The sequence below is a fragment of the Solanum dulcamara genome, chromosome 5 (genome assembly GCF_947179165.1).
Source record: "Solanum dulcamara chromosome 5, daSolDulc1.2, whole genome shotgun sequence".
Classification (NCBI taxonomy): domain Eukaryota; kingdom Viridiplantae; phylum Streptophyta; class Magnoliopsida; order Solanales; family Solanaceae; genus Solanum; species Solanum dulcamara.
In genome coordinates, this window is record NC_077241.1 from 68,051,499 (window position 1) to 68,074,071 (window position 22,573).

At 32.1% G+C, this 22,573-nt stretch overlaps 1 long non-coding RNA gene across 1 annotated transcript; it reads right to left on the bottom strand.

Moving 5' to 3' along the window:
- Positions 1 to 19,928: 19,928 nt before the first annotated feature.
- LOC129888414 (uncharacterized) lies at positions 19,929 to 21,964 on the bottom strand. Its single transcript, XR_008766656.1, has 3 exons — positions 21,731 to 21,964; positions 20,825 to 20,866; positions 19,929 to 19,985 (listed from the first exon to the last, which is right to left on the bottom strand). It is a non-coding gene; the product is annotated as an uncharacterized LOC129888414 (long non-coding RNA).
- Positions 21,965 to 22,573: the final 609 nt, after the last annotated feature.

Below are 22,573 nucleotides of genomic sequence, written 5' to 3' on the forward strand. Positions count from 1 at the left end.
ATGTGAAGAAGTTCTTACCCTTACCAAGAAATAAAGTTGAGTATTTCGAAGGAGAGACCACCTTCTATAAGTAACTAGCAACGAGTGATAAATATTGAGGATCTTAGTAGTTAGAGATGAGGAGGTTCTGTTTGAATGGTACGACCAAGGCACTTTGAATTGTACATTCTGCAGTGTTTATGTGTATGTTTGATCAGGTTGAGAAAAAAGGTTGAGTGCCTTTCTTAAAATTCCATTCTCGTCCCCCGTGCTCCAAATGCCATGATCAACAACTCTATAGTGCTAGGGTTTTCAAAGAGAGATGGATGTTATGGGAACTCCACATTTCCAGTCCTCTTTCTTTAGGCTTACTCTGTTTCTCCATGCATCCCACCCTCTCTCGCAAAAGGTTAGGTTTTTCTTCTGTTATCTCCATCTAGGTCTCTCTGAATGTATTTATTTTTCTGTTTTTATTTTATTTTATGTGTTGATGCTTGCTTTGCTATTCTGTGTATATTTGTTTGTTGTATATGTATATGGTTCCATAACCTAACCACAGATCCTTTGTCGGGCATTATTGGTAAAATGGATTTATTTTCATTACGTTTTTAATTTGAAAATCGAGTTTTTAGTGGGTATTGTAAACTTTGGCAAAGTAGAGAAAAAGGCAGGTTTGGAATCAACAGGTTCAATAGGAACAGCAAGCGTGATAATCCTCGTCTAAGGTCTCAGTATAGATAAATGCGGAATTGGTGTATAAATCACATGCTGGAGATAATGCTCAGAAGCATTTATGAGCGTCAATAAGGCAAAAGCATTTATGAACATGAAACTCTTGTGTCAATGTCATCTTCAACTGAAACTGAAGGGAAAACTATGCCAAAAACCCACTGTAGATAAACTATTTGCCTCACTATAAATTAAATACGGAAAAGGGCCAAAATTACCCCTGAACTTCAAAAAATAGTTCATTCATGCCCTTCGTTATACTTTAGGGCCAATTATACCCTTACCGTTATAATTTGGGCCAAATATGCCCTTGAGTATAATAGAGTGCCACGTGTCGGTTTCTTAGTGGCCAACTTATCTCCCCTCTTATTTTTTCATCCGGATCAAATAATATTAGATTCGACCCAATCAATTTAGTATCCGACCCATCAATAATATATCATACCCAAATAAACCTAAACCTAACCCATCAACAATGCTACTCTCTCTCTGTTCTCTCTCTAAAAAAATGCATACCACCTCTCTCTATCGTCTTCAACCTCCATTGATGAAGACTCTTCAACCTCAGTTGAGGAAGATGATGAAGACCCTTTTCTAAGGCCCATAGTGATTTCTGAATTTTCCACAAGACTTCAAATGAGGCAGAAAGCGCAAGAACCAACAGGTAGAAGGGCAATAAACTTTAGAGGTGACGACAATGGTGTTAGTGAGGCAACCAATCTTCCAGTCTCATTAACAAGATTAACTTCGCAAGGGAATGATGCAATTACTACCAGCAAGTTAGAGGCTAAAGCTCAAGAGAGGATTGGAAAATTGAATCCAAGAAGGGGACCTAACAATTGATTTAGCTTTATGAAATGTTATTGTTTTTTGTGAATTATGGTGATGTATTTACTGCTTAAGACTTGTGGTGTATTAGTTTTTGAAATGTCCAGTTATTTTGTCGAATTCAATTATGTTTAGTTTTACTGAAATATTGATGAATGTATAGTTGTGTTGTTCAGTTGAAATATGCAGTTGTAATGTGCAAAAACTGCAGTTGTGCAGTTGAAATGTGTATGGAGTGTAGTAAATTGAGATCTATCAGAAGCAGTAAAGTTTGATACATGAGAATATGATACATAAACTTTCATCTTATATTCGAGTTTGATACATGAGAATAACTGATACATAAGTTGTAGCTGATATATAAGTTGACTTAATACATAAGTTGTAGCTGATACATAGCTAATACATAAGTTATAGATGTATCAGAAGCAATAAGTTGATATATAAGTTGTAGCTGACATATAAGTTGACTTGATACATAAGTTATAGTTGATACATAAGTTGACTTGATACATAAGTTGTAGTTGTTATATAAGTTGGCTTGATACATAAGTTGTAGCTGATACATAAGTTGACTTGATACATAAGTTGTAGCTTATACATAAGTTGTAGCTGATACATAAGTTGACTTGATACATAAGTTGCAGATGATATATAAGTTGTAGCTTATACATAAGTTGCAGTTGATACATAAGTTGTAGATGTATCAGAAGTAGTAAGTTGATACATAAGTTGTAGCTGATACATAAGTTGACTTGATACATAAGTTGCAGCTGATACATAAGCTGTAGTTGATACATAAGTTGACTTGATACATAAGTTGCAGCTGATACATAAGCTGTAGTTGATACATAAGTTGCAGCTGATACATAAGTTGACTTGATTCATAAGTTGTAGCTGATACATAAGTTGACATAATACATAAGTTGTAGCTGATACATAAGGTGTAGCTGATATATAAGTTGCAGTTGATACATAAGTTGTAGATATATTAGAAGTAGTAAGTTGATACATAAGTTGTAGCTGATACATAAATTGGCTTGATACATAAGTTGTAGCTGATACATAAGTTGACTTGATACATAAGTTGCAGATGATACATAAGTTGTAGCTTATACATAAGTTGCAGCTGATACATAAGTTGACTTGATACATAAGTTTCAGATGATACATAAGTTGTAGCTTATATATAAGTTGCAACTGATACATAAGTTGTAGATGTATCAAAAGCAGTAAGTTGATACATAAGTTGTAGATGTATCAAAAGCAGTAAGTTGATACATAAGTTGTAGATGTATCAGAAGCAGTAAGTTGATACATAAGTTGTAGCTGATACATAAGTTGTAGCTGATACATAAGTTAAGCTGATACATAAGTTGCAGCTGATACATAAGTTGCAGCTGATACATAAGTTGCAGCTGATACATAAGTTGACTTGATACATAAGTTGCAGATGATACATAAGTTGCAGCTGATACATAAGTTGTAGATGTATCAGAAGCAGTAAGTTGATACATAAGTTGTAGCTGATACATAAGTTGACTTGATACATAAGTTGCAGTTGATACATAAGCTGTAGCTGATACATAAGTTGCAGCTGATACATAAGTTGTAGCTGATACATAAGTTGACTTGATACATATGTATCAGCTACAACTTATGTATCAAGTCAACTTACTGCTTCTAATACATCTACAACTTAGTATCAGCTATTCTCATGTATCAAACTCGAATATAAGATGAAAGTTTATGTATCATATTCTCATGTATCAAACTTTACTGCTTAAAGTTTATGTATCATATTATCATGTATCAAACTTGTAGCTCAAAAATTCCAAGAATTCATCCATAAATGGTTTCTTCAACACATAAAACTCAACTCTGTGTCCATCAAACACCGGCTAACACAGTGTCTGCAGTTTCTGCACATCTCAATTTACTATACTTCATAACCTGTTGTTCTGCTCTTTTCCTCAAATTGGGTGTTCAAAAATGTCCGACTTCAAGAAAACTACAAACCCACTTCGTTCTTCAAATTCATATAATTTCCTTTATTGCCCTTCTACCTGTTGGTTCTTGCGCTTTCTGCCTCATTTGAAGTCTTGTGGAAAATTCAGAAATCACTATGGGCCTTAGAAAAGGGTCTTCATCATCTTCCTCAACTGAGGTTGAAGAGTCTTCATCAATGGAGGTTGAAGACGATAGAGAGAGGTGGTATGCATTTTTTTAGAGAGAGAGTAGCGTTGTTGATGGGTTAGGTTTAGGTTTATTTGGGTATGATATATTATTGATGGGTCGGATACTAAATTGATTGGGTCGAATCTAATATTATTTGATCCGGATGAAAAAATAAGAGGGGAAATAAGTTGGCCACTAAGAAATCGACACGTGACACTCTATTATACTCAAGAGCATATTTGGCCCAAATTATAACGGTAAGGGTATAATTGGCCCTAAAGTATAACGAAGGGCATGAATGAACTATTTTTCGAAGTTCAAGGATAATTTTGGCCCTTTTTCGAATTAAATATCCAAACACCCATAAAATCTAAACTATTTACCCGAAGTGACGGAAGAGCTGGGTATATGAAAGGGACTGTCTACTAGGCATGTTAGCTTTTAGATAAAATGTTCCTTTCCCCTCGTGTGCAACAGGCAATCAATGCATTCACTATTTTAAAATTATTTTTAATTAGTGTTTTCGTCCTTTTCTGTGTTTGTCTCCCACCTTTCTTACCAAAATATTTGAAAAAATAAAAATATTAACTAATTATTTTTAGACTAAGACTAGTTTATTTTTAACATTTTGTCTCCTAAATTGTTTTATTTTTGTTTCATATTTTTATTTATTAGAGATATTATTTGGTAACATTTTTATTATTTGTTTATTTTTTTAATAATTTATCTTGTTTTTATTTTTTCTCTTTCGATATTTTGATTTTTTAACAAAAACAAAATTAAACTACAAAGATAAAAATATTAGCTAACAACTTTTAAATTAATAAAAATAAAAAAATAATATGAAATTTAAATATAAAAATAAAAATATTATCTAACTATTTTCAAACTAATACAAATATAAAAAATAATAATAATGGAAATATACCATGTCAATAAATACAAAAAATTAAAATACTAACTACCTACTTTCATATTAATAAAAATGTAAATAACTAGATTACAATAATAAATAAATAAGAAAAATACAAAATTATGTGATTTTGGGTCTGCATAATCTACATTTGACAATTAATGTGATTTTTGAAAAATACAGAATTATGTGACCTTCGCTAGGGGTGTTCATGGTTCGGTTTGGATCGGTTATTGACTAAAATCAAAATCAAACCTATTTAATCGTTTTTCAAATTTCTAAAACCAAACCAAATCAAACTAAAAAAATAACCGTTGGTTTGGTTTAATTTTTATGGTTTTTTCTGTTTGAAAATAATAAATTTGTTGAAGACACACATCTCGATAGATACAAACACCTAGTATATGAACAATGAACATGAAAGCTATTGTGGATTCAATTAAGCAATTAAGTAATACTAGAGTTATTATTACACGAAAAAAGTGATTTAGTTAAGCAATACTAAACTCATTATATATCAAGATCAAATCCTTATAGCAAAAAAATAACTTCAAGCTAAACAATTGAGGAATTATCGGAGGGAGGGGTACAAGAAAATTATATACCAAAATTTAAATGTTGAGCTTGAGAAAATGGTAAAGTTAAAGACTTAAGTTAATAAAATTTAATTAAATATTTATATTTTATTTATGAATAATATATAAATAATTATGAAATTTATATATATAATTTCTCGGATCGGTTTGGTTATTTCTACGGTTCATTTCTATTAAAACCAAAACCAAACCAAATAGTATCGATTTTTAAAATTTAAAACCAAACCTATCCAAGCTAAACCAAATATCAGTTTTTTAGTCGATTTGATTCGGATTACGGTTTGGTTTGATTTTTTAACCATAACCATGAACAACTCTAACCTTCGCCGCTGCATTTTTCTTTCTACAGTATACGGTATTTGATTCTTTTGCTTCCGTCCTTAATGATACCATGTCAGTATGATATGTTGTGATGGTATCATTGAGAAATGAGTTGGTTGCACATGAATGATTGTAGGAAATCTTAATGACACCATAACAATATATGAATATATGAAAGTCCTTAATGATATCATGTCAGTATATGATATTTTGTGATGGTATCATTGAGAAGTGAGTTGGTTGTACATGAATGGTTGTAGGAAAACCTTAGTGATACTATAGCAGTATATGAATATATTGTTATGATATCATTAGAGAATGAGTAGTTTTGTAAATGAATGGATGAAGGAAACCTTAGTGTTACCACAATAGTATATTCATATATTTTGATGGTATCATACATGATCTGAGGAGTGTTACCAATATATGAAATAGTCCTTAGATACCATGTCAATATATAATATGTTGTGATGGTATCATTAAAAATAAATTAACAGTCTTCAAGGGAGGAATTCATAATTTCTTTGTTAAATTAAATTAAATCTTTTGATTATGAGGAACACCAACAAACCTCATGTTATGATACATTATGACTATGGACAACTGATCTCTTACCTCCAAAATATACTAGTTATTAAATTATGAATCATGGTTTTAATTTTGAGTATGAAGATATAAACGCTAAGAAAGAATGTGAAACAATGTCAAACAGTCCTCACATCTAAAATCAGTGATATTCTTGTTTAAAATAAACAAAATCAAATAGACATTGTATTCTTTTTTCCTTAATCAGGATTTTGTCCCATTGAATTTTCTTGATAAGGTTTTTAATGAGGCAACACTCAAGGCGTATTACCAGATGTGTATACTCTTTTTCCTTCACTTGGCTTTTTCCACTGAATTTTTTCTAGTAAGGTTTTAATGAGGCACAACATCAATGGGTGTTAAGAATAACTATATATATTTGTTTTTTCACTATAATTTTTATTTTTTTATGGACATCCAAGGAGTAGTGTTGTAAAATTGGGAAGTGGATGTCACTTTTTCCCCACCAACATTTGTCCCACATATATTTCTAACTTGCTACGTTTCCTTTCATTTGCAGTGGCTATAAATAGTCATTGCTATTATGCAATTAAATGGACAATACACATATACGAAAAAATTCTCTCTGGTTTCTCCTTTTCCATTACTCTCTCTTTTTTACTTAATTTGCTAAGTTAGTTTATTTTATAACACGTTATCAGCACAAGACTCCATCACTTTGAGCTATTTTAAGAAGGTAATAAAATGGTAAGAATTTTATTTTCTTAAAATGTGGAATATCTCTAAACTTGAATTTGTTGCTCTTGATATTTCTGGAAAAGGCTACTCATCCATGGGCACTAGATGCCAAAATACACCTAGAATCGATGGGTTTGGCAGACACCATCAAATATGACAATACAATATCTAGTCAAGACCGTGCCAAAGTCATGATATTTCTCCTCCACCGTCTTGAAGAGGGGTTAAAATTACAGTAACTCACATTAAAAAAACCTCCTTAAACTGTGGAAGAATCTAAAAGAAAGATATGACCACCTGAAGTTGGTCATCCTTCCACAGGAACGTCATGATTGACTTAATCTGAGATTAATGGATTTTAAAAATATAACGGAATATAATTCTGTCTTGTTTAGAATTATAGCTCAGTTAAATTTATGCGGAGAAAAAATCACTGAGCAAGACAAACTTGAAAAATTATACTCCACATTTTCACCCGCGAATATGCTCCTGAAGCAGCAATATCGCGAAAAGGGTTTTAAAAAATATTCTGAATTACTTTCTTACCTTCTTATTGCTGAACGCCACAATGAACTGTTAATGAAAAATAAAGATAGTCAATCCGTTGGTTCTTTGCCACTCCCTGAAGTGAATCAGGTAAATTATAACCAACGAGAAAGAGGTCGTGGCCCCAGTCGTGGTTGAAGAAGAAATTATTATCATGATGTTTGGCTGCCACCGAGAAATGATCGACAGTATAAAAAGAAGAGTGAAAAGCCCGAAGCTATAGCAAAGAAAAATTTAGAAAGTATATGTCATAGATATGGACGTATGGGGCACTGATCAAGGACATGACGGTCATCAAAACATCTGGTTCAGCTATATCAGGCATCCTTGAAGAGGGCAGAAAATAATCCAGAGACAATTTTTATCTCTAAAGATAATATTGAGCCTATGCACATGGATGTAGCTGATTTCTTTAATTTTTAAGAAGAAAATATAAATATCGATAACCCAGATAATATTTAAATAATTTTCCTTTTATTTGTCTATACTAAATAATATGTTTGTATTTTTCTAATTCATGCAAATAAATAAATTTTGTATAATTTATGCCTCAAATTTTATTTGAATCAATGATTAATCACGAGGATATTTGTGTAATTGATAATGGAACGACTCATGCAATTTTTAAAGACGAGAATATTTTTTCTACTTGCTTAGAAGAAAAGAAAATGTTATTATAATTTTTGGTAATTCAAAAATTATTGAAGACTCCAAAAGAGCTACTATATTTTCTACCTAAGGGGACAAATATTGTTATAAAAGATGCACTATTCTCTTCTAAATACCCAAGAAACTTGTTAAGTTTTAAAAATATCTGCAGAAATAGATATCATGTTGAGACACTAAAAAAAATAATGAATATCTTGGTATAACCAAGAGTGTCTCAGGCCAGAAGTATATTTTGAAAAAATTACCAACTTTGTCGTCTGACCTATATTATGCAAAAATTAGTGCAATTGAAGCACATTTGATCGAATATGTCATCCTAGATCAATAATGATAAGACGAATTCTTAAAAATTCAACTGGACATCCGTTAAAGAATCTGAAAATTCTTAGAAATGATGAATTTTCATGTGCTGCTTGATATCAAGGCAAATTAATTGTCGACCCTGAAGGTTGATATCGAATCTCCTGATTTTTTAGAGCGTATACATGGAGATATTTGTGGACCTATTCATCCACCTAGTGGATTATTTAGATATTTTATGATCCTAATAAATGTATCATCAAGATTATCTTATGTGTGCCTCTTATCATCTCGCAACCTGGCATTTGCGAAATTGTTGGCACAAAAAATAAGATTAAGAATGCAAAATCCAGATTATCCAATTAAGTCTATTCGCCTTGATAATGCTGGAGAATTTACATTCCAAGATTTTGATGATTATTGCTTATCAATTGGGATAAAAATTGAACATCATGTTGCTCATGTTCATACTCAAAATGGTTTTGAAGATTCATTTACTAAGCACTTACAATTGATAGCAAGACCTCTACTAATAAAAAAAAAATTATCGATTACTGTTTGGGGTCATGCTATCTTACATGCAGCAACACTTGTACGTCTCAGACCGATAAATTATAATAAATACTCTCCGTCACAATTAGTATTTGGTCACGAGCCAAATATAACCCATCTATGAATTTTTGGTTGTGCGGTATACGTGCCTGTAGCACCACCACAACGTACAAAGATGAGCCCTCAACGAAGTTTGAGAATATATATTGAGTTTGACTCATCCTCTATAATTCTCTACCTTTAATCGTTGACAGGAGACTTATTTACTGCTCGATTTGCAGATTGTTGGTTTGATGAAATAATTTTCCCGCAATTAGGGGAAGAGAAAAAGGAACCCGAAAGAAAAATTACATGGAAAATTTCATCACTATCTCATTTTGATCCACGACCCGCACATGTGAGCAGGAGGTCCAGAAGATCATCCACTTACAGAAAATAGCAAATCAAATGCCATATACATTTACTGATTTGAAATGAATAACTAAGTCACATATCCCTATAGTGAATGTGCCTATCCGGATTGATGTCCCAAAAGGATCATCTACTAGTATCATAGCTTCTGAATCTCAAACACGCCTGAAGCGTGGTAGACCATTGGGTTCAAAGAATAAAAATTTTAGAAAGAGAAGTATGAGAAATAATAAAGATGATACTACAAAAGAACCTCCTGAAGAAGGTCATTATTTGAGTAATCCTGATATTCCTGAAGAAATCAGTGAACCCGAGACTCAAGTGAATGAAGAACTTTCAATAAGTTCTACCGGTGATGAGATAAATTTAGATCGATCAAAAATCACGATTAATAATTTTTTTACATATAATGTTGCATTTAACCTTATTCAAGATAGAGAAAGTTTTGAGCCTAAATCCGTCGAAGAATGTCGACGTAGATGTGATTGGCTAGAATGGCAAAAGACAATTCAATCAGAATTAGACTCACTTGCTAAATGTGGGGTTTTTGAACCGGTAGTTCAAACCCCTAAAGTTGTAAATTCAGTTGGCTATAAATGGGTTTTTGTACGAAAATGAAATGAGAGAACTGAAATTGTAAGATACAAGGCACGCCTTGTTGCATAAGGATTCTCTGAAAGACCCGGGGTCAACTATGAAGAAACATATTCACCTGTTATGGATGGAATAACTTTTCGATATCTCATCAGTTTAGCTGTACTTAAAAATCTTGATATACATCTAATGGATGTAGTTACAACTTACATTTATGGTTCACTTGATAATGAAATTTACATGAAAATTCTAAAATGACGAAAATTGCCTGAAGCATGTACTAAATCTTTGAAGATGTACTCAATCAAATTGCAAAGATTATTATATGATTTGAAACAATCAGAGTGTATGTAGTATAATTGCCTTAGTGAGTATTTGATAAATGAAGTATCACGACCCGACCTAGGGCCTTGTCGTAATACGACAATTGAAACTACGAAGGGATCCAACAAAGCCTCATGTTCATATCATAAGAATAAATAAGGTAAAGTAAAAACGGAAACATCATAAGAGAGTCTAAACCATGAATAATAAACGAAGAATGTCACATGGAAACATAGACTCAAAACATTTGTCCAACTAGATGCCTTTACTCATGAGCATGGGCGAGGGATAAGATATGTCCCTAGCTCACCCTCAATATGAAACATAACAAAAGTCTTTGAAAACAAAAACCAACTCGATGACTAGTGCCCAATAAATGAGGACTCACTACAAACACTATCGGGTAGGAAAGCTTAACTAGCCACGTGGATGAATATGATCTTTAATCTCAACCCCTACATTATGAGACAATGTAGGCAAAAAGTATGCATTAGTACGTTGGAATGTACTAAGTATGAGGGAATGATATGCAACGTAAATCATAGGATGCAATGGTCAAGTAAAACACATGATAAGATTAGATAAGTAAAGTCATGAGAAAATCATAATGACCAAAGCATTTGAAAAGCATAATTGAGATCATGAACATACATATGAGGTCGTACATTTGTGGGATAGGAACCATAACCAACAATAAGACAATGCGAGCTATAACATGAAATCTCAATGTTACCCCTACATCGGAGGAAAGGGAAATCTACTTGCCAAGATAGACTCTACCCCGCTAGGCGGGTCATACATACTATATACATGGATCCAATAGCTAGGAGGCAACCTACGGTGGCACGTAGTTATAGGACAAGAGACTTTATATAAGGGCCCTATATTTTGAGCCCTCACCTCAAGTCCACATTCGGTGCTAAGTCAAATCCCACGAAATACATACATAGCATAGAAATCAAAATGACATATATCATAGTCATGATCATAGGTTTGAAATCATGGAGTAGCTCAATTTCATAACATAAGTGAAATGTGGGTATTGTCCTTCCAAATTACAAATCATACATACATAGACATAATTCATACTTAAAAATTCATGATTATAGCTTATACTTGAAATTAGGGTAAGACATGAATGCATGATCAATTGATTTGAAAATCATGAAATTGACTTGAAAGCATGCATAATCATATACCTCCTATCAGCGCATACATAATTCATAAAGATAATATCATTCGGAAGTATAATTAAAAATACTCATAATTAATATAATGAACCCTAGAGATCAATGTAGGCGAATTCATGGAAAAATTCTTCAATTCAATGCAATAACTATCAATTTATATTAAAATAGAATCATAATCATAATTTTAATCATAATTCATGCAATTGGAATAGAGATCATAAAACCCATAAAGTACCATACTTTAATTTGATAGAAAACTTGAAAGTTTGATTGGGCTTCATGGACGAAAGAATCCATGAATCAATATCCACATACCTTAAGTGAGAGAACCAAATAATTTAGAAGAACTTGAGAGTTTTGAGTGAATTTACTTGAAGTCTTCAATGGAGTTTTTGAGAGTCTTTTTGTAGAGAGAGAAATATTTGAGTAGGTAAATTGTAAAAGAATGAATAGAATTTGAGGTTTAGGTCAATTTATAGAGTTGAATTAGATCCTAAAAACATCCAGGTTAATTAACTAACAATTAGAGAAAAGTCTAAAGTGCCCTTATTTAAAATTGAATTCGGACGAAAACCATCGCCCAGGTCGGCGACGCACAGGTGTTCTTCGATAGGCCAATTTTGACTGAATGAAATTTTGGCCAGATTTTAACACGGGAAAAATTACACTAAATGGGAGCAAGTCCACGATGCTTTACTGTTTTGCGTAGTTTTTTAAAATATCTATCTTTTGATATACGGGTTCTAAAAATCCACCGAGACCTTTCCCTAAAGGTTTAATCTCTGATCGATATTCCGGACTCAGATTTGCCAAAAAAATTAAGGATAATGCATTATGTGAGAGGCCTATTTCCAAGGTATTTCTTAAGGCACTGGTGAACATTTTTGAGGAATTTTACATTAAAGTTATATAAATGATGTCATTTGTCCAAATATTTTTATTAAGAAAACGGAATCAGAGTTTGTTATACTCGCTGTTTATGTTGATGATATAAATCTCATTGGAACCCCTGAAGATATCCAAAAGGCGATTGAATATCTAAAGAAAGAATTTGAGATGAAAGACCTTGAAAAGACAAAACTTTGTCTGGATCTGCAAATTGAACATTTAGTAAATGGGGTCTTTGTCCACCAATCTGCCTACACTGAGAAAATCTGAAAACGATTTTACATGGACAAAGCACATCTATTAAGTACTCCAATGGTTGTTCGATCACTTGAAGTGGATAAAGATTCATTTCGACCTCCATAAGAGAATGAAGAACTTCTTGGTCCTGAAGTATCATATCTCAGTGCTATTGGTACACTTATGCATCTTGCTAACGCAATCAGGCCTTATATAATATTTTCTGTTAATTTTCTGGTAAGGTATAGTTCATCCCCAACGCGAAGACATTGAAACGGTATCAAACATATTTTGCGATACCTAAAGGGTACCATTGATATGAGTTTGTTTTATACTAACAAAGGTTGTGCAGACCTTATTGATTATGCAGATGCAGGTTGTTTATCAGACTCACATAAAGCTCGATCACAAATATGCTATTTATTTACACACGAAGGAACTGCTATAACATGACGATCTACAAAGCAATCTATTGTTGCTACTTCTTCAAATCATGCTGAAATAATAACAATTCATGAAGCAAGTAAAGAATGTGTGTAGTTGAAATCGATGATACAACTCATTAAAGAAATATGCGGCCTGAAAAATGATGTCAAAGTACCCATAGTTATATTCGAAGACAATGTCACTTGCATAGCTTTATTAAAAGGTGGCTTCATATAAGGAGACAAAACGAAACATATTTTATCAAAATTATTCTTCACACATGATCTCCAGAAGAATAGTGATATTGATGTACAACAAGTTCGTTCTAGTGATAATCTTGTAAATTTATTCACAAAGACATTATCAACATCAACTTTTGAGAAGCTAAAATATAAAATTAGAATGTGTCGTCTCCAAAATATCAAATAAAATTTTCATCAAGGGAGTAAAATACGCATTGTACTCTTTTTTCCTTAACCAAGGCTTTGTCCCACTAGGTTTTTCTAGTAAGGTTTTTAATGAGGCAACACTCAATTCGTATTATCAAATGTGTGTACTTTTTTTTCTTCATTAGGCTTTTTTTTCCACTGAATTTTTTCTAGTAAGGTTTTAACAAGGCACAACATCTATGGATGTTCAGGATAACTATGTATATTGTTTATTGTAAAGTTTTAATGAGGTACATTACATGTGAACATCCAATGGGGAGTATTATGAAAGGACAAAGGACAATATATAGTGGATGTTCCACTTTGCGGGACCCACTTAAAAATAAAGTATTGTTCTCTCCCTTATCCTCTGAATTCATCAGGCTATAAATAGCCTTATTCAGTGTGTGATTGAAATGCACAGTGATCTTCTCAACTCTCTTTTTTTCCCTCTTATTCCCTTCTTCTTATTTTGCTAAGTTAGTTTCTTTTATAAAAAATCTCAAATGGTTCTTGAAATAAAGGCATTAGAAAAATGGGACCCATTGATTTACTGTCCTATCTCATTTATTTTTCATATTAATTATTTATTTAATTACCTTACATTTTTTAAGAAGCTAATTTAAAAATAATTTAAAAAATAATAATAAAAATATATATTTAATTATGCTCTTAAATATGTATTTTTAAAGGATATATTATTTTCCAACAATTTGATTAATATAAACTAAGAGGAGTATCTTATTGTTAATTTCAAGCTCTGGTTTTCTAGTAAGGTTTCAACGAGACACAACATCTATGGTGTTCAGGATAAATATGTATATTGTTTCTTTTAAATTTTTTAATAAGACATATTGCACGTGGACATTCAAGGAGAGTATTATGAAAGGACAAAGGACAATATGTAGTGCATGTTCCACTTTGTCGGAACCACTTAAAAATAAAATAATGTTCTCTCATTTATCCTCTTAATTCATTAGAGTATAAATAGCCTTATTCAGTGTGTGATTGAAATGCACTCTGATCTTCTCAACTCTTTTTTTTTCTCTTACTCTCTCATTCTTATTTTAATAAGTTGGTTTATTTTATAAAAAATATCAAATGGTTCTTGGAATAAAGACATCAGAAAAATGGGACCCATTGATTTACTCTCCTATCTCCTTTATTCTTCATATTAATTCTTTATTTAATTACCTTACATTTTTTAAGAACCTAATTTTACAAATAATTTTAAAAAATTAATAAAAATATATATTTAATTATGCTCTTAAATATATATTTTTAAAGGATATATTATTTTCCAACAATTTGCTTAATATAAACTAAGGGGAGTATCTTATAGTTAATTTCAAGCTCTGATTTTCTAGTAAGATTTCAACGAGACACAACATATATGGTGTTCACGATAAATATGTATATTATTTTTATAAAGCCTTTTAATGAGGCACATTAAACGTGGACATTCAAGGGGAGTATTATGAAAGGACAAAGGACAATATGTAGTGTATGTTCCACTTTGTCGGAACCACTTAAAAATAAAATAATGTTCTCTCCTTTATCCTCTTAATTCATTAGGGTATAAATAGCCTTATTCAGTGTGTGATTGAAATGCACTCTGATCTTCTCAACTCTCTTTTTTTCCTCTTACTCTTTCCTTCTTATTTTGCTAAATTAGTTTATTTTATAAAAAATCTCAAATGGTTCTTGGAATAAAGGCATCAGAAAAATGGGACCCATGGATTTTCTCTCCCATCTCCTTTTTTCTTCATATTAATTCTTTATTTAATTACTTTACATTTTTTAAGAAGCTAATTTAAAAATAATTAAATTAATAATAATAATATATATTTAATTATTCTCTTAAATATATATTTTTAAAGGATATATTATTTTCCAACAATTTGCTTAATATAAACTAAGGGGAGTATCTTATAGTTAATTTCAAGCTCTGATTTTCTAGTAAAGTTCTTATGAGGCACAACATCTATGAATGCTCAAGATAACTATGTATCTTGTTTCTTGTAAAGTTTTTAATGAGACACATTACACGTGGACATTCAAGGGGAGTATTATGAAAGGACAAAGGACAATATGTAGTGGATGTTCCACTTTGTGGTACTCACTTAAAAATAAAATATTGTTCTCTCCTTTATCCTCTTAATTCATCAGGCTATAAATAGCCTTATTCAGTGTGTGATTGAAATGCACACTGATCATCTCAACTCTTTTTTTTTCTCTTACTCTTTCTTTCTTATTTTGTTAAGTTAGTTTATTTTATAAAAAATCTCAAATGGTTCTTGGAATTAAGGCATTAGAAAAATGGGACCCGTGGATTTACTCTCCTATCTCTTTTTTTCTTCATATTAATTCCAAGCTCTGATTTTCTAGTAAGATTTCAACGAGATACAATATCTATGGGTATTCAAGATAACTATGTATATTGTTTCTTGTAAAGTTTTTAATGAGGCATATTAGGACATCCAAGGGAGAGTGTTATGAAAGGACAAAGGACAATATGTAGTGGATGTTCCACTTTGTGGGACCCACTTAAAAATAAAATATTGTTCTCTCTTATCCTCTTAATTGATCAGACTATAAATAGTCTTATTCAGTGTGATTGAAATGCACACTGATCTTCTCAACTCTTTTTTTTTCTGTTACTCTCTCCTTTTTATTTTAAGTTGATTTATTTTATAAAAAATCTCAAATGGTTCTTTGAATAAAGACATCAGAAAAATGGGACCCATGAATTTACTCTTCTATCTCCTTTTTTCTTCATATTAATTCTTTATTTAATTACTTTACATTTTTTAAGATGCTAATTTAAAAATAATTAAAAAATAAAAATAAAAATATATATTTAATTATGCTCTTAAATATATATTTTTAAAGGATATATTATTTTCCAATAATTTGCTTAATATAAACTTAGGGGAGTATCTTATAGTTAATTCCAAGCTCTGATTTTGGGGAAAGGATCATTTCAGTACTAAATGGTCCAATAAATTTCAATGGCGTCTCGGATAGAAGTCACATGTGCGCTTAGAGTTTTAATGATTTGGATGCATTTGATTTTTCGAAAATAAATCAAATCTAACACACCTTGAGTTCTTTCACAAGAAAAAATCAAAAATCAAAAAGAAGTGAACTATAATTTATAATTCATAAAATCTAAACGGTTAAATATTTATCTTGTTCTTAAACTCCACATCAAATTAAACTACATCATATAATAAAACAACGGAGGCAGTAATAATTAAAAGGTATAAAATTAACAACCCCACTGCTTCCATAACAAAGACTACAAGTAATACATGACTTTCGTAGTCCACTATATAAGGAAGACAAAAAATTTGTATACCCGAAAATTTTCAAATTTGGTAAGCTGCTAGTAGCTAGCCATGAAACTTTAGAAATCTTGATGAATTATAGTATATATAAACTCAGGTTGAACTTTAGAAATCTTGAATTGTAAGATTAATGAACTTAGATTGTGAACTTTAGAAATCTCGATAAATTGTATTCTTTATGAACTAAGGTTGAATTTTAGAAATCTGGAATGGTAGGATTTATGAACTTAGATTGTGAATATTAGAAATCTTGATGAATTATAGTCTTTATGATCGAAGGTGGAACTTTAGACATAAATTAGTTAAATATATAATTAAATTGATATAAGCATGAACTAATTAATTAGGCATCCCTTTAATAAACATTTTGTACTTTTTGTAACTAATTTTGAAAGATTATATAAGTCTTTATATTAGGATTTTAGTGTTTAAGGATATTTGATTGAGTTTGTTATGATATTGTGTGTGTATGCTTAGTTGTTTGGTTTGATTAGAACGGTTGAATTGAATATATATGAATTTGTATTTTTAATTGTAGGTGGACAACAATTTCTATTGTAAAAAAAGAGAGAAAAAGCGATGGACAGAGTTTTTTTGTTTGTCACTTTTATGGAATTTTTCTTAATTTTTTTTCAGAAAAGCAATGATGCCCGTTGCTTTTTTTAAAAGAAAATTAAAAAAATGCGACGCTGTCTGTTGTTTAGGCAGAAAAGTTTTTTTTAAAAAAACCAAACAAAATAAATGACACAGTCCATCGTTAGCGACACCATCCGTTGCTTTTCGAAAAGCGAGAAGGACAAAAGTGAAGGAAGTGACTGCGTCTCTTTTTCGTTGATTTTTACCAAAATAAATACATCGTCCGTCGCTTTTAGCAGTCATTTTTTAATCATTTTTCAGTACTGTTTGAGGTATAACCGAGAAGGATCAATTGTTTTAAGGAAAAGAGACATGATATACCCCTCAACTTTAAGCTTTGAAATTAATATACTCATTAAAAAAATGACTCACATATACGATAGTCGTCCAATAAATACTACTACGTCCTGTCATTTTAGAATCTGGTGTGAACTCGTGCATTTTGAAGATACTCCCTCCAAACCACTTTAATAGTAGCTTATCGTTTTAACGATTCAAAATGCTCTATCTATCCACTTTTATTTATTTTATATTTTTTGATAAACACTTCTTCGTATTCACTATATTAAAATAGATTTTTATTTTGACGATTAGTCTAGTTTATTATTTTATTTTATTTTAGCTCATATAGACCTAAGAGCGGCATCATTCATATCCCTTGCAAATGAAATTGATGGTCCAATTACTGAATAATTCTGAGGAAAGCTCAGCTTCCTATTAGTAATTGAGAAGTAAAAATTGCCATGTTATTGATATGGAATATATTGTTATGGTGACCAGAAATTTGGTCTTTTAAGTGGTTACATGAGAAATATGAGTAAATAGCAAAATAGATAATTACACAGAGAGAGGCTATGCCATGAAAATAAACCAGATTCATATCAAATCCGACTTCAATTCTGTAACGATCTGAACCGTCGTTAGATAAGATAAGGAGAAAACGCAAGGATTTTACTCGACTGGGTCCCACCATACCTCCAGAACAGGATGGTCCCGCCTTAGCGGCGCTGCCAGAGAGAGAATGTGTCCGCTAGAGTGGGATGACGTGGGTCAGAACTTAAGTCGCAATTTTCTTATTTTTCCCACTTCTTCCAAGGGTAAATTAGAGGCGAGAGTTGCTGCAAAAACCCTCCAAAAGGCTGCTCTTGACTTGGAAAGAAGAGGGGAAGGAATTTTAGCATTGTAAGGCTTTCAACCGGTGGAATTCAAACTAGTCTTGCCCGTAGAACATCTGGAACCAAGGATTTCAGCAGCGCACTAATTCTCCACGGTTGTTTGGTTCCCAGGTAGGCTAGGCTTCTCTTTTATGAGTAGTAAATCTATACATATTGTGTAGTATAGAAGGAAGTTTAATGAGAAATCGTATAACTAAGCTGTGGGTCATGGGTCATAGGCAGAAATTCGATTGTGTTAGGGTTTAATTTGAATGGTATAACTAAGCTGTGGGTCATGGGTCATAGGCAGAAATTCGATTGTGTTAGGGTTTAATTTGAATGTGACCTGGGTGAAAGGGTGTTATTATAATTAGGAAAATACATTGGTTGTGATATTATTGTTTACAGATGGTTAAATAGTAGCGGACATAGTAGTGGGTACAAATTTATAAAATAAGTAGGATTTGACGATAAACCTTAAGAGTTTGGTAGAACAGGTGATGGTTTTTTTCCTCGTAAATGTCTTATGTACGTGTCGAATAATTATGATATGTATAGATGTGTAAAGATAGGGGAAACATGTTGGTCTTTATGCCAATGATCACTTGTTGGCTTGATTTTGGGATGAACATGTTCTTGTTGAATATAATGTGGTCTATTATCGATAGTTTGTGGTTGGTTTGCCTAATTGGATCGGGTGTCACATTTCGACACGTATTTGGATCGGATGTCATGTTCCGACATATTCTTGGATCGTGTGTCACGTTTCGACACATTCTTGGATCGGATGTCACATTTCGACACATATATGACTGGAGTGGGTCCCCTGAGAGGGACAAGTATGTGTGTGTGGATGGTCCCTTGAGAGGACCTGATGATATCTGTATTTTCATGTAAGAAATAAGGTTAGTAATAAATGAGTCATGAATTAAGAACCTATAAAGGAACCCTTAAATTAAGGTGTGTTAGTTATAAATGTCACGACCTAGCCCCGTGACTAGTGTCCAAATTGGACCCTCGTATACACACATATTATCTATAGTCAATCGACAATTAAGCATGATAAAGGATTTATATGGGTAGCACGTTGTCTCAAACTGTTACTTATATATATACTAAAATCACCTATTTCTTTGGGAGTCTTAATTGTCAAAAATAAGATAACATAATATGTAAGACGACAAGGCTTCCATTCTGAATGTAAACTTCCAAAAACATAAGTCATACTAGTACACCGGACAACATCTATATACAACCCACTCATATGTCTACAGACCTCTAAGAGAATTAACAATAGCATATGACGGAACAGGGCCCCGTCGTACCCCTACATACACAAATATATACATTATAAGGATTAGTACCCAAAGTTTGGGCTCCGAGACAATGGAGCAATTCAAACCCGTTGAGTAGAATCCTAAGTTGGCGGCTCTCCAAAATGAGTATTTGTACCTGCAGGCATGAAATGCAGCCCCCCGAATAAAAGGGGGTCAGTACGAACTATGTACTGAGTATATAAAGCATAAAATACCGTAAAGGAGATCACATCTGAAATAAAGATTCAGGAGTCAAGTATCATAATCAATAAATCACTGTACCTGTGTCTTATAAAATGAAGACATGCATATCATCATCATATATCGTACCTGGCCCGTTATGGGACTCGGTGTCACAATTATATCAATATATCGTCATATGTATATATATACCATACCCGGCCCTCTAGCAAGGGACTCGGTGAATAGAGTAGTGTACACTGATACCGTACCCGACCCATTATGGGACTCGGTGCCATAATCATATCGTCATATCATCATAATATCATATTATCATATCACATACCCGGCCCTCTAGTAAGGGACTCGGTGAATAATGTAGTGGAATCCATACATGATAACATACCCGGCCTATCGTAGGACTCGGTGAATAATACCATAACAATATGCACGAATAATGTATCATTAGCAACCTTGCGAAATTTGATCATTATCGGAGACTTAATAGAATAAGCAAAATAGTCCATCATTTGAAAACCAAGACAATAGTCATTATGAATCACACCAATTATGGATTATACTAAAATATGAATTATACCACAACATGAGTTATACCAACTAGGATGGCTGGAATCATACACATGAGTCAAGACATAACAATATAAATATTGAAAATCAAGAACGGTAGCCATCCGAGTATATCTACGAATAAGAGTTTCTTTGGAATTTAAGCATACGTCATTCGTTCGTTTCATATGGATCATGCCAAAAGAAGAAAATGTTAACTTTACATACCTTTAGCGTTTATACGTATATGTTGTCCAATATTGTCTCAACCTATATTAAAACGTTAAGCACTATGATTAAGCTATGGACAAGAATAAAACGTAGTCTATCGTTAGTAGATTATTTCTAAAAAAAATTAGACAACACCTCCCCTATACCGCTCACTTTTCCCACTTTCAAACCAGCCATATAATCATCAACCAACATCAACAATCCAAAATATTGACACAAAATAAGATTTATTATTCATGTTACCAAAGTAGTAAATTCGTAAAGTCAAGTACCTCACGTTGTATCTAAATTTTGAAAATGAAAATGGCAAAACTGGACTTTATAACCTTCATGAAACATTTATATCTCTGTCTTAAGTTTCCAATGCAAAAGAAATCAACTCAAAATTCATTTTCTACAAAGAGATATCATCAAAATACGAACAGCTATACATGAAGGAATTTTCAATCCAGAATCTGGACAGAATTTGTCTTATGATTCATGCTCAGTTTTCGACATAATAACAGCAGATATAGACTAAGACATAAACATAAGAGTTGTAGGTACGTGTATTAGATTTCCAAAACATGTTTAATATCTAAAATCTAAGGTCTACACAATGAGATATTCCAGAATTACTACCAGCTACTCAATTCCAAAAACGGGTTTGAACATTCACAATTTTCATACACCTTTTTCCTCCAAATTCAAGAACAACAACTCATCAACAACATCAAAACAATATCAACCATTATTATACATCATCACTAAGATAATTCCATCTATTTAATCTACCTAAAACAACCCTTTAACCCATAACTCTCAACAAATCACCAAACTAGTTTATAACACTATTTTCTCCGTTCTAATCCGTTAAAACTCTAACTAAACTTGTTAACAATGAAAAGAAGACTTTAATATTACCTTAAATTTGCAGCACCACATAAAATCTTCTCCTTATTGGCTGATTTCTAGCTCAAATTGAAGCCAACGCGACGTACAACAATTTTCTCTTCATGAGCTTCGGATTTCGGGACTTGAATTTTGGTCGGATTTGGGATTTCTCTCAAGAACTCCCTTTCTCTCTCTCTCTGGAAATTTCCAGAATTATGTTGGTCTAAAGTATGAAGGAATAGTTACAAAAAATCAGATCTAATTTCGTGGGTATTGGGCCTGACCCGAATTAGAATTGGGTTGGGCCGAATTCACTATTTAGTTTGGCCTGTCAGACTTAAAATGTCTATATCTTATTACTATGATATCCCATTTCGTCCCACGACCTATGGTTGGAAAGATATTTCAATTATCTACAACTTTCATGTTGAGAGTTTTCCCAAATTCTCAAATTATAAAGAGGTTATGGCCTCCCGAAGTCAGCTTACCCAAAACGTGACTTTAAGAAAAACATATTTGATGGCTTCTATTTTGATTTGACTTAAGGGTCCTTCTTGAGATGTATTTTACTACACATAAATTATTCATATAACTTGGCATCTACAACGAATCATGTCATTTTAAAATTCAAAATTAAAAGTCCTTGAATTTATAATCGTTAGCTTACGAATAATCCAAAATGCAAAAATACGGAATGTAACATTCTTCCCCCCTTTAGAACATTCGTCCTCGAATGTTAAACCCGCCTCATAAAGTCTTATAAGAGATTTGGGGGAATAGTCTTTTTTTTTCTTTTTTTTTCTTTTTTTTTTGCAACAACAAATAGTTTCATATGTCAATCAATATAATTAATCGAGAGGTTTAGATTACCTG